The sequence below is a fragment of the Anopheles coustani genome, chromosome 2 (genome assembly GCF_943734705.1).
Source record: "Anopheles coustani chromosome 2, idAnoCousDA_361_x.2, whole genome shotgun sequence".
Lineage (NCBI taxonomy): Eukaryota > Metazoa > Arthropoda > Insecta > Diptera > Culicidae > Anopheles > Anopheles coustani.
In genome coordinates, this window is record NC_071289.1 from 2451129 (window position 1) to 2465000 (window position 13872).

Sequence of the window (13872 nt, forward strand, 5' to 3'; positions counted from 1 at the left end):
CGTGCAAAGTGAAAAGCCCTTGAGAAAAAAGGGGTTGTGGGAAAAAACGCTCCCAAAGGCCAAAAGTGGCTTGTCGCAACTTCGCCGAAAGGGGAGAAGAAAAGCGCACCATAAACATCTTCACTGGCCAGCACAAATAGCCTGCTCGAAGATTGTCGATGACCATTGACGACACACCAAGATGATGATGATGGTGATGGTGATGATGTACCATAACAGCAGACGCGAAGACAGACGATTACTTACGGTAAGGTGCAGTGAACGCAACCGAGAAGAAAACTTGCTCGCGGCAAGCAAATGCCCGCGTTGCACCGGTGAAGGGAAATTGTAACCCTCGGGGAATGAGATGCAAGGGCAGACGTAAACGCACACGAACAAAGTGAGTCACTTACCTGCGAAGAGAGAAAAAATGGAGAAAGGAAAAACTGTTACTATTATGATAAATAGGCAAATAAGTGGTGGATGGATGAATGGATGAAGGAAAAATGAGCGATCCTTTCATGAACATGGGGGGTGTGACATGAAAATCTAATGCAACCCCCCGTATATGCAGTTCAACGTTGATGCATAAGGTGGTGCATTGACATTTTTCAAACAGTGTGTGGATGAATTTTTCAGTGAAAGTTCTCCCAAAGGTGAACACCAGAGGAGAGACCATTCACCATTGGTTTTCACTTTCCCTGTTCGATGCTGGACGGAAAACGTCATGTAAATGGGAGGAAAAGCGGCGGGATAAAAATTACACAGCCGTGTCAAAACCTTTTCCATGTCAATATTTATGGCTGAACGCTTGGCTTCGGTAAAAAAAGGGAAGCATCGTTCAAAAGCGCCTATGAAGGTGACACGACAAACAGAAAAAAAACCCACCCTCTGCTTTTCCAATCCCAGCAAGATCAATGTTTTCATCTCTCCCTCTTCCCCCTGATCTTTTCTCTTTTTTCCCACCTCATTCCCATCAGGTGGCCATTCCTGTTGTCGCAACCATCAATCACCGAAGGGTTATAAGCTCGTATCATATGCGCATTCCTAATATCGGCGGCAAAAGTGACGCATTCTATCTCTGCCCTTCATCACCCGCTACCCCCCGCCAGCCCTCCACCAGTATCCCATTTTACAACACTTTGTGTGTTCAATTTCCCACACTCATATAACGAGAGGCCCACGTTTGTACGGTTTGCGGCATCTCGACGCAAAAGTTAGCTTGGAGATCGTTTGATTTATGCTGCATCCAATCCAATGCAGCCCTCTCTCTTCCCTCCACCCTGTCCGACGGAACGATAAGCCTTAAATCTGCAATTCAGCGTTAATCGAAACAAACGTTCGGCCGGTGTTGGCGTTTGCCCCATGATTGGGAAACGTTGGGACCCGCAACCTAGACAATGTTACAATTTAATAGAATTCCACCTGATTGCGATACTGTCATCGATATCGGCGTGATTTTACGTTCATCCCGTCGTCGCCATTCGAAGGCGACCCTCGGTGCGGTGCAATACTAAAAAAAGCAAACGCATTCTGTCGCCCGATCGGCGTGCAGTTAACTATCATAAATCATTTTCGGCCCCGGTTTGTTAGCTAGCAAGCGGTTCCCATCGCATGAGCGAGAAACCAGAAGCCAAGGTTTAAGGAAAGCGCCAGGGTAGGGAACCGTCTGTTCGCTACATGAGCGACGAAGAACGGTACAATTTTAATTGAATCAACATCCTTCAAACGAGTCCCGCCCGTTAATAAAGTGGGCAACTTTTTCCAACCCCCGGCGATCTTTGCGGCCTAGCGTCTTTATACACCGTTTTATCTTCGATTCAGTTTCGCTGATCAACCGAGTTGATTCGTTCGAGATACCGGGAAGGCGTCTCAAGAGGATTATCATAATTATCGTTTATGATCGTTTTCGAGATTGCAACGATCGGCTGTAACGATCATTATGACAGTTTGCCAGTCGACAATGGCCAGATTAAAGCCTACGAACGGGATGAAACCACACTGTTGACTTTCCACTTTTCGCTAAGCCTCGTCTTGGAAAGTGCAACTCTGTCCAAACAACAATCACTAGATCTGTTCCCCGTGTTGGGTTGTTCATGCGCGAATTCTAACTGTACCCAACCAATAAGGGGGGTTTTCTTGTGTTGTCTCGCGCGCGATCGTCTCTCGAGCATGATCGCACAAAGAGGCGTCTGACCTTTCCGGCGACGTCTGGCGCGACTCTAGCCGTCACTTTTGCGACCATACTTACGGATGTCACATAGTTGAGCCGGACGTGGATCACAACAAGATTTAGTGAGTGTGTCTGCGCCGGCAGACTGTTGGCAGAACGGGATCGTAAATCACCTGCGATCATGGGTTGTGCAATAATGGTCAGCATCGCGTTGAGGCGGTGACGGGAGAGTTTGAACACACTCTTAAACACACTTAAACGGGCCGCGGAGGAAATGGGTATTTAAACATAACATCGGTTTCACCCCGAAGATCTCCAGAAGCGTGATCTTAAAGACCGTTTGCTTGTCGTGTTTGACGAACCATTCTCCGGTCCTTCTCCGTTAGATCGCCTTCTGGAAGTGACATGCGACAATGGGTTTCCATTGGGACTGGATTGGGTATTTTCCTCGTTTAACACTCACTCGTTCATGCTCTGATTAAACTTTGGAATGCAAGACTGGAACTTCTGCCAGCCCGAGACAACAAAGCGGAGGTGAATTTTCCAGTTGAAAAGCATACACATTCCTGTGGTCGAAACCCGAGAAGAAGCTCTCCAAGGAGGGAGCACTGGCTACGACCCGTTAGGTTTCAACTTCGAACAAGTAAGCATGTGCTTCATGTTGATGACCAGCCTTCGGAAGGAAAGAGAGTGAAAACCACGTCCCGGGAGCGCCATAATTGTCCGGTTTTCCAGGCTCAATTCCAGAAGCCTTCAGTCGACTCGCGTTTGCGGTACGCGGCATTTATCGTCAATTAGTGATTGCTGTTTTTATCACCGTCATTAAAGCTTAAAGAGCCGAGAGTGTGTCGTCAGTGGGCCGCGGGGCAAATGCCGACTAAGGACTATGGAGGGAGGGTGAACACCTGCCGGGTGTTTGTCAACGGTTTGACCGGCTTCAAAATGCGACCTCAAGAGGAGGCGGTGACGGTCGCTATCGGCGAGTTCCGGTCGCTTAAAAGTCTAATGACAGAAATTATTCGTGTTTTAATTAAGCTGAAAATTAATCGGTGCAATGTGACCGTCGCATCCAGGTTCTCACATTGTCGGTTTGTGATGAATTTTCCATCCATCCCCAATTATGAAGGTTGCAATTGACCTGATCGGCGGAAAGGGGGGGGGTTTCATATTTCAACGACGAAACGAGCGATCTTTATCACCTGACCACAGCCTGATGATTGTAATTTTGGATGAAACGGTTGCACCAAGCCATCGTCGCCTCTACGCCAAGGTTCATTTTCGATTCATTATTTAGCATAATTATTCAAAACGAATTCATTCACTAGTTTTGTTTTCGCTCCATGTCTTATAGCTGATTGATGATAACCGCTCTGGGAACACTATCACACAAAAGTAACGGACGAAGGGGAAAAAACAAAACCATAAACAATACCAGCCAGTCGAACACCTTGTAATTAAGGTCCCAAGTCGTAGTATCGGTTAATACCTGCGTCGTAATATGGCCGAAGGTGAAGTGTTTCGTTGATTTGAATCGATGAATCTTGCCACAACAAACCAGTTCCCAGTCAATATGCCCTTTTTCGACAGCAAGGACACGAACTACGATATGGGTACCTTATACTAGCCTTCTTTTGCCTCTATAGTAACCTTTCTTTGGACAGGACCCACTAGACCTTATCAATAGCTCGGTTGTCCTCTCAAGGATTTATAATTTCGTCGTTCGTCCAGATATAGCAAGGCCCATTATTAAAAGAAACAATACATGAATGCAAGGACCAGAAAATTGCAAAGAAGTCCATTACGACAAAATGGTGAGTTAAGTGCAATTCTTATCAGGCAACTTATTTACAGTAACCATTAAGAAGCTTGCTGAATAATGGAAAACATTCTCATTTCATAATGTAAGCCATTTGAATCCTTGGAGTAAAATAAAAAATTATAAATAGAATTGTGGACAACAAGGTAAGATCCCAAATCTGAGTTCAAACAACCATAATCGTTACGTTAACTCACGTGCGCTTTGATTCGGGAAGGGTCAACGGGAAGAGATTTGTAACTGGAAAGGGTTACAAGCGAACGTATCCTCTAAGAGCAGGGAAAACCGACTGTCCACTCAAGTTACGGTGCAATTATAAATATTGATCCGTCTGTCTGCCCGATCGACCAAACGCCGATCGAAACGGCGAGTCAAGAGCTGGGATTTATGAGTCCAGCCAAGGCAAGCCAAGGTGTCTCGACTCGACGTGAAGGAAAAATTACACACGTTTTCCACCATACCACTGTCGCCATGGCGGCGAGCCGCTTCCCAGAGCCAGAACCGGCCGGAACGTTTACGAGCATACTGATGAGTGATGACGCTGGTAAAAGCGGAATGATGACCGTCCCCGACACTTGCCTGCCTCAGGGAGCATGAGGACGAGGATGCTTTCCATCCGGGGGGTGTTTTTCGGATCGGGAGGATGAAAAACATGATCGGAATATGACCGTTTCCGATTAAACTTCCCAATCCCGAACCGGTGGCGGTCGGCCGTCTGGAAGCTGACCAGCATCGACACGCAAGTGTCGTGCTCGGTCGTGCATGTGTTTTCGTCACGTAATTGATTGAAATGCACGGAACGGGTTTACTGGTGGGAAAATTCAATTAAAAATTTCCACGGGCGTTCTACCATGCGCTCTCTCTATCCATCGATCAGTAGTAGCAGGCAGAATTGGTTTGAGCCAAAACACGCATTGGGATTGAGTGAGGGACAGCAATTAAAGTAATTTCAAAATGTTGCAGTATCACGTGCTGAACATGATGACGAGGAAACTATTGTGGAATAATAACTAGATTGAATGCCACATCCGTTTTAGCTAATGTTATACATTGATGAAATTTTGCGGATGGTAGAAAACAAGTTGTGCGGATAAGTATCGGACATCAAAGATGTACGCCAAAGCCTCTCAATAAGTAAGACAGCATAGAAACGCTGAGTACATACTACTTATCCACTTGCCGTTGTCTGGGTGATTGTTGTACTCAACCGCTTAAATAATGTCGTCGCCTCACACTGAGAGCTTACGATTTTCCGTACGAGTACTATCGACTGAAATCGATGGCCAACCGAACGACGTAATCTGCTACGCCCTAACAACGCCCCATCGAAAGAGCTCGCAGTAAAGTATTCTTCCTTTCGAGACCCCATCAATCCATCCTCAAGTATCGCTCTCGCCTCCCAAAAGGTGCTTAACGTTCGGCCCGGAGCTGTAATGCTACCTCCTGCATTCGACGAAACACTCGTCATTTTACATGCTCGAGCACCAGCACAGAGTACCTGTGTGCCGGAGTATATGCAGGAACTAATGGGTTTAACCTTTTTGCCGACCCGCGCATAATAATCCATTTTCCATGAAGTGATTGCCTTCGCTCCTTTTGGCTATGCTCATTACACATCGATGTTGATTAACGGGGTCTCGGGGACGCCGTTCAGATATGATGTGATCGGAAGACGATGATGTGTAGGTGGCACGAATTTCCCTCAGTCTTCCAAGCGAACGAAATTGAATGTCGTAATGGGCGGCAATTTGCTCGTCGATGCCGAAGCATGTCATCAAGTGCAATCAATTTGAGAGTGCGGAAGGTGCAGCAGGTTAGTTTCGCGTGGGAAAACCTCGCGTGGGCCTTTCCTCCTTATTGTATGCAGCGCAGGTTCAGGGATGTAAGTTCTCAAATTTTACAAAAGTCACAATCGATCAGCACAGAGATGGTGACTCGTGTCATACTACTTAACCTTTATACGAGTAGGACGTGCATCCATAATTTCTCAAGTATCCGATCGCTCGAGGTTAGTAATTAAATGAACTATGTTTACGAGCGACGATGAACGAGCTTGTTCCGAAGGCTACTAAGATCTAGTCCTTTTACTTACTGCCTACTATGATTGGCTCACTCTCGCTCAGTTTCAATGGATTCAAAGGGAATTCCTTCCATTAGCGCAATGTCTCGCAGGTCCCATTCGGGTTCGGCACAATTGGAAAATAATGTCTTCATAAACCATTACCGGCGATATTGTTCCGCAATGGCAATTCGCGACGGCATAAAAATTACCATTGGGCGTTACGCGTCGGTTCACAATTGCGTAGATGCATTTAGCCGTGAGCCCGGCGGAACGAGCACGAGGAATGCACATTCAACGACATGTGTGTACAGCCTCTTGCAGTGTGCGCTCTTTGATCATTTGAATATTTATGGAAGCTTCGGTGCGCCATCGCTCTCAACCAAGCAGTTGGCGCAGTCGAAGGGGATCGTCAGGGTATACACTTATGGACGCGAGAGTTTGAGTACCGGGGATCATATTCAACAAGCGGTCCCATGCCGGTGGGCTAATTTATTGGCAACTCTTAAAGACCTGTTGCATTATGAATGCAATATGCAGGAAGGTCGTCAATGCAATCAGTGAGCAGATTTTATGGCCCGCGCACTAACGTGGTCATTCTGGTTGCGGTGTGTTGTCTCGCCCAGCATCACCAACGTCGGGTATCCCATATCGGTGCGACACTACCTTTGATAGCTGGGTGGTTTATCCACTCCGTCCAAGTCCATCAACATTCAAGGCACGGTTTCACCAGTAGATAAAATACCCACCCCACCGAAGCAGGCAACTGACTAAGGGATCGTGTGGCGTGAGGATTGTCTGCGTCAAATACGGTCAATGATTTGACGAAATGGATGTAATGGCGGTTTAATGCCCCTGGCTGGTGATGGTTCGATCGTCATCCGATCGGCATAGGGTTTATCCACCGGGCCGCGCTGATAAGTGGAATTGACCCGAAATGGATGCTGTCCGTTTGCCGTTTGCATAATGTCGCCAGTTTAAGGTCTTAGACCACATCGAGTCTCCTACCTAAACGCTCGGTATGTTTAGCGACGTCGTTGGGAAGAAAAATCGGTGCCATTCAAGGTGTGCAAACTGTCATCCGACTGCCTAGTTTCGCAGTAAAACTGAAGGCCACTACCTAGAGTTGGCTAGAGGCCTGGTGAGAAATAGCTGACATCCGAGTCCCAACCAGCTCAACTTCAAGACATTCCGAACACATACACCATACGTACGCTAGACTGAGGCTGCAACTTGGATTGATAATCCAAACGGTGACATTTATCTCCAGCATTTCAGTTCGTAAACTACCTCCATCTTGCTGCTGCCGTGACCGTGATGAATGAGATTAGCCAACAATGTTGCGACTTGAGAGGAACTATCAAAACTCATCCTATTTCCAACGTCCCAGGTGGTGCCAACTAAATACCAACAATCCAATGCCTCAATCGAAACGGGATCACTTCCCGTTTCGCATCTTGACTGAGAGGAGAAGGAGGAAATCATAAATCCTCCGAGCCACTACACCGTTCCGCCGAGGATTGATTAAATCGCGGCCCGTTTTGGAGTCCCTTGGGTGGTTAGTTCTGGACAGTGGCGTATAAGGAAGCACAAGTCAACGAACCATGGACCATGTGGGGTGCTTCTGGTTTAGGCTCCCCCTGCCCCATCAAAAAACGGTTCAGAAGTCCACGGACACGTGCGGCGTCGTGTGTGTGGGATTGAACCGCAAAGCCGCTGCTTAGTAAACCAGTTTCCAGCGATGACCGACAAACCGCCCCAGCACGACTGACGGCCCCCAAAAAACAAGCCGCCAAACGACCGCGGGTCCCTTGAAATGATTTTATCGGGAGTGTGTGTATGTTTTTATTTCTTCGCCAAAACGAACGCGAAACGGGACTTTGGCGTCGCGTTCTATTTTGGCAACAAGTCGTGGCGATTAGAATCCGTTATCATAACACGACACGGTGAGGTCGCTGTTTTAATTCTTCCGCCAGCACACACGCGCCGGGTGGTAGCTTTATCGCTAACGACTCCCAAAGGAGCTTGCGACGATTTAGGGACAGTCCAAATAAAAGCTAATGGGGGCGCATCCGTCGACATGCAGAAAGGTATCGGCAATTTATGTTTACTTTCAGCCAAAACTGCACCGCGGGGACTAACATAAATAACTTCGTCGCTCGAACCCGCGACATTGCGACGCCATCACGTTAGGATTTTGGCAGCGAGTCCTACAACATTTGATCAAATCGCTCCCTTTTTCCCAATCCAACACCTGCCTTTCGATAACGATATTTTATTGAATTATCTTCGACCGATTCGAAACGATGAAAATACAGCCTGCACAAGTCGCACCGGTGTTTTGGTAGACGGACAGCATGTTCAGGACTAGAACAGACTATATCCGTGCGGTTCAAATGGTGTAGATGGTGAAAAAATAGCTTCAAATTTAATTAAAATCCTCAACCAAAGCCAACCTTCCAGTTCAGGTTCGTCATAGGTTCAGGTCTCAGGTTCAAAGAGGAACCCCGTTGCATTTCGTTTCACCTGCAGCTGCGCATTTCCCATCAACAGGATAGTTTCCAGGCGTTTTGTTCCACAACCCCTCCTTCCGGTGTTCCGATCGACATTCCCGCATTTGGAAAGTACACGACCGAATCAATCTAATTTCCGGCTCACATTTCCACTCCGTTGCTCACTCCTGCTCGGCTGTGCCTCCCTCCCACGGGGCGTCACCGAGCTGTCAGTCAGTCAGTCAGGTCATGATTTCCGGTTCACCGGGTTTTTGTGCCCCAATAATGTCGGACGGGATCTGATCAGAACGGATCGGATGCAATAAAATTTCTAATCCGATCTGGCCCAAAGATTCCTCTCGAATGCACCACCACCGTACGAATTCGTTCAACACTCACGAATTGATTTTGCCAATTCCGTTAGGTCGGTTCGTTTTCAGCTGCGTTGCTTGCTTCTTTTTGAAACTCGACTAGCTTTTAGTTATTCGCAAACATGGAAAGGGAAGTCTAGTATGCAAAATTAAATGTTTCTTTTCTCAAAGAGTGAACAGGGAGAGATAAATTAACATGTTCGTGTACCAGCGTGCAGCAATCGAAAGCCTTGCCAATCTTTCCCCAGACTCTTCTACGATGCTTTAATCGCTCAACTTTTTCATTTACAATCAGGTATCGTTTATGCAAATAGCTTATTAGGAGAGATTGTGTCCAACAACCGTCCCCTACTCTCTGCGCGATTTAAACGGATGCAAAGTTTTTACGGGCAATGATTAAACTCTTCCGAGGGAAACCTAATTTTCATCTTTTCGGTTTCAGAAAACTTGGTCAAAACCGACCCAAACTGTCCAGTTTACTTTTGATGTTGATCAGCGGAACCTCCAAGCAGCTCGGAAGCGTTCATTTATGGTGGAGTTGCTAATTTGCCTCTTAAATCATACCTCCTGTAATTTATGAACCTCCAAAAAGATATCATTAAGATATAAGCTTTTATCTGAAGACCATCACTTTGCCGGCACACGTTTAGAGAGGGGAAAAGAAAAATTACGGCCATTGGTTGATTGCTTCCATACCCTCAACGATTTGATCAATTCCAGTTGCCGTTTCAAATTTCCATCCGGTCGCAAATCAAGGCTCTCATCATTCTTCATCCCTTTACCTTATCCAACGGTTTCCATCTGTAAACTTTTTACTATCTTCCGACATCGAAAAAAGCAATGTTCTACAGTTTCACTCGGCTTCCCCGGTGGCCCCAACTTAACTCACGAATCCATCCAGCTTTGGACATGTTCTCCCCACCCCTGTTCCGAGCGTCGTTGGCTTGCTGTTTATTCAACTTTTTGTTTCTGCTCCTGCCTACAATTTGTACCAAGCTTTCCTTTTCCCGATGACCCAGGAGGTTGAGATTCGTGGCCCAACCTGGGAGGTAACGTAAATGTTTGTTTTATTTTTGACTCGACCGATTTTTATTCCTCACATACGTGAGGACCCACCGTTTCTTCCACCTTTTGGTCCACCATGCTGTGTGACGAGGAAAGAATAATCCAAAACAAATAAACCATAAATTGATGGGGGGGATGCGTAGGTCAATAGAAATTGTTAGCACAAACTCAAGGGTCACATGTGTCTGAATGAATCAAGCTGTAAAACATCAGTTCTGAAAAAAGAGATGTACGTCGCTGGCCCTTAGAGTATGATAAAATGGAAAGAACTATTATCAAATCATACACTTAATCTTTAATAGTAAAAAAGTATCGTTTGCGTAATCTTATCTTTAAACTTAGATTACTAGGCTCCGGCGAGATTCGAACTCACGATCTCCTGTTTACTAGACAGGCGCTTTAACCAACTAAGCCACGGCGCCGTTGTTACACTCACGTGGTCCAAAAGAAAACAGATTCAGTGCCAGCATCCCCTTTTTTACGAACTCCTCTCACGCAGACGGAGGAATGAAACAAGGCCCACCTTTTGTGCACGGATCACCCGTCACGTCTCGCATGATATCAACCCCTACTTTAGCGATCGAAGTGAAAGGAAGTTAAAAATAAACCACCCAAAGGCGTACGAAGGCATTCGGGAGGTGAAAAATAAACAAAAATGCTCAAAATTGTTGTAACACGCATGCTTTAAAATGTACCAGTCAGTGGGTTGTAAACTCGATATAGTTTTATCTTGCTGCTATTTGTAAATTTGTAAAATTGCGGGCAACATAAATTTCAACCCAAACGCTATGCGTTAAGTAGATTTATTCTACCTTGACACTGTGGGGAAAAAAATCGTAAATATTGGAGCCGCCGGAGCGAGGCGTGTGCCTCTTTTCTCCTTCGATTGGACGTTAATCATCGATCCCCGGGCGAGGATGAACGGTTATGCTACGCCGTTTCCAATAACTTATCTCCTCCAAGGTCCCGAGCAGTGCGCTTCACCGATCTTTCACAGTGCGCATGAGATAGCGGTGAAGGTGGATCACAAAAAAAACCCCTCGTCGGAGGAGGAGGAGGAGGGAGGGAAGCGATGAGATGCGCACACACGCGGCGAAAGTGGCAGCTTAGGGGGAAAATTAATGACAACAATTAGAGACCTCGGAAAGATGCGTCGCGCGCCTCGGAAAGCATATCACCATACCCCGGGGCTCGTCGAGGATCTCTTGTATGTGTGTGTGTGTGTGTGTGTGTGTATGCTTCTCACCGGTTCGGGTGCTTTATCTCGTATAGGAGCCGCCGTATGGAGATGATATCGGACGCCCGTGGTGAAACAAAACGTTGTGCGATACGCCAACCATGGGAAGCGGGGAAGTAAGGGCCGAGGGGGGATGTGTGAGGAAAGGCCCAGACCCGCGCATTTGTACCCGTGATTAACGACTAGCGAGGCATATTTTCCCTAGCGATTTATCATCGGACGCTCTCGTCGTGAGGCGTCTACTGTCCGTCCGAATGAAAATTGCTCCAACACGGTCGAACGTGGTCGGAAAACGAGAAGAAAGTGAGATCGTTCCCACTCCTTCCCTTTCCCCTTTACCACCCTACAACCGGATGTGCAAGTGCAAGTGAGTTATGGGGCACGATCTCGTGGAAAAATGGTGTCTTCTTTTCCCGCCCCGTACCGATGCGCGATTAAAAGTCGCTTTCGTTTCGAACGATGTAATCTGGCACAACATGTTGGCCCAGCATAACGAGAGAGAGGACCCAAACAGGTGTCTCCCCAGCGCTTGTCTCTTTCGCTTGTGTTGTGGGCGACATTTCTACCACCCCGCCACCCGCCTCTAAAACAGGCGGGGGAAAACAATTTTCCGACATCGTGACAAATGAATTATTGGATACACAATTTTTGCTGCCAGAAAAACAAACTATCCGTGTCGAGTGTTTGTGGGTGGGACGCATCATGTTACCCTCCCACCGGGCTCCCGTTTTTTTTTTGTTACTTCAAATCCCTTTCTCTCTTTCTTTTTAACACCATCTCATGTCTAAGCGGACACCCCGGCAAGCGGGCCGGTTGATGACCCTGAAAATTATACAGTCTATTAGCATAAATTAATACCTCGAAAAAGCAACGTAACGTAACGGGCTTCGCGAGGAGAAGAGTCGGACTCGGTTCTGTTTCAACGAGCGTTCAAAAAACCAGCTCAAACAGGCTCGAGACTTGCGACGACTGTGATGACATTTCGTTTCGTTTGCTTTACGTTAATGACATTAGACCGAATGGGAAAAAAGAGTGGGAAAAAACACGACAAGATAACAGAACATTTTGAAATGAAGCGAACACAAAAAAATCTTACACACGATGTGGTAACCTTTGGCGGGTGGTTGGTGCTTACATCAAATCAATTAAAATATGCTAATTTCCTCGAGTGACAACGGCAACAATACCACCCCATGCTGGTGCGCGAGAGTTGGTGGGAAACATGGCGCAGGATTTCGGGCCTTCCTTTTGGGGAAGAAGTATGTCAATAATGTTAAAACAGTTTATATTTAACTTGCTATAAACCAATGGAACCTAACTTGTTACCTGTTACATAAAATTTGCATTCCAGGTCACCACAACCACACGACCAAACTAATACCAAGTGCTTCGAAAAGCAATAAAAATGTCCACAAAAACCATTTACCCACACCAACGAGCAAACTAATTTCCATCTGGTTTAATTTTGTTACACTCGGAAAACAAACCCTGCGCCACTCGCCAACGCATTTTTCCACAGGTGGAAATGGTGCACGTCATTAGAAATCGATGGAACATATGCGAAGTGCGCGCTCGGAAGCGCAATAATCCGATCCGATCCGAGATCCCGGCCACTTCGTTATGCAAATAACCGATCTATGGCCAACGTTTGTGCAAACAACATCCCAACACTGAACCGAGTGTGGTTACCTGTGCGGGGATGCACTCGAGAAGGGAAGGTTTATCGATTGTTTTTCACCGCTCGACGGGGTAAATGGTCAATATTTACCCCAAAGGAAATGAATGGAGAGGGTGGGTGGTAGGAGGGCTGGCTGTTATTTTGCGGTTACACAAGCCGTAACACATCCCATTCCAATCGCATCCTCCCCGTCGTTGTTGTTGTTAGTCTGGAGGGTCCTTTTGCCTAGCCGCAATAAATAAACTTTACAGTGATTAATTGTTCCATATTTAAATCTAAATTGCATCATAAACTTAAGCCGACCGTCCCGGGTGATCCGGATTTGGTAGGAATGCTTAGGACAGATCCGACGGGGGGAGGGGGGCGAAGGGACATGGTTCGGGTTCGGTTGGTCAATGCAGCGGACTCCATTCACCGTTTGGAGACGGTCCCCAATGAATCCTGTCCGTCAAATACATCGCATACGTCGGTTCACGATTCCACTTTCTTCTCGCTGCTCGCACTTTTTAGCAAACGCCGCCGCCGCAACGACACATCTTTGTAAGAAGATTGAATGCAGTTGCATTGCCTCCGAGCGAGAGCCATTTATTTTAAGCCGTTCGTGGTTGGTTTTTCTTTCGTTTTCCATCTCTCGTTTCGGCGGAGTTTATTACCAAGGGGGTTAAGCTTGTCCGTCCCAGTACCAGAAGATCGGGAGCGCACGTGTGTGTGTGCATCGGACAAGCGCGCATTCGTTATGCACTTGTGCACAGTCTCATGCATTATGCAATCCGATGGTGATGGTGGTGGCCAACGGTTTACGCGCGATTGTGTCCGCGTGCTACACGCCGCTGGCATCGCGCTAAGCCGGAATGCACCAGGAATGCATTTACTGTCCACTTCCTGCTCCTTCTCCCCCCCTCCGCGCTGAGGTTAACCGGAGGGTGCATCACGTGCACCGATTTTGTCCGGCGATGCACCACAACAAGAACGTCGAATAATGAGATGTGTAACCAATGTGGA

General features: G+C 46.9%; 1 protein-coding gene and 1 non-coding gene across 3 annotated transcripts in view; both read right to left on the reverse strand.

The window, feature by feature from the left end:
* LOC131267073 (probable G-protein coupled receptor Mth-like 1) overlaps positions 1-13872 on the reverse strand; it is a 143596-nt gene that overhangs the window by 52063 nt on the left and 77661 nt on the right. The gene's annotated exons all lie outside the window — the stretch shown is intronic.
* Positions 10304-10377, reverse strand: Trnat-agu (transfer RNA threonine (anticodon AGU)). The gene has a single exon. It is a non-coding gene; the product is annotated as a tRNA-Thr (tRNA).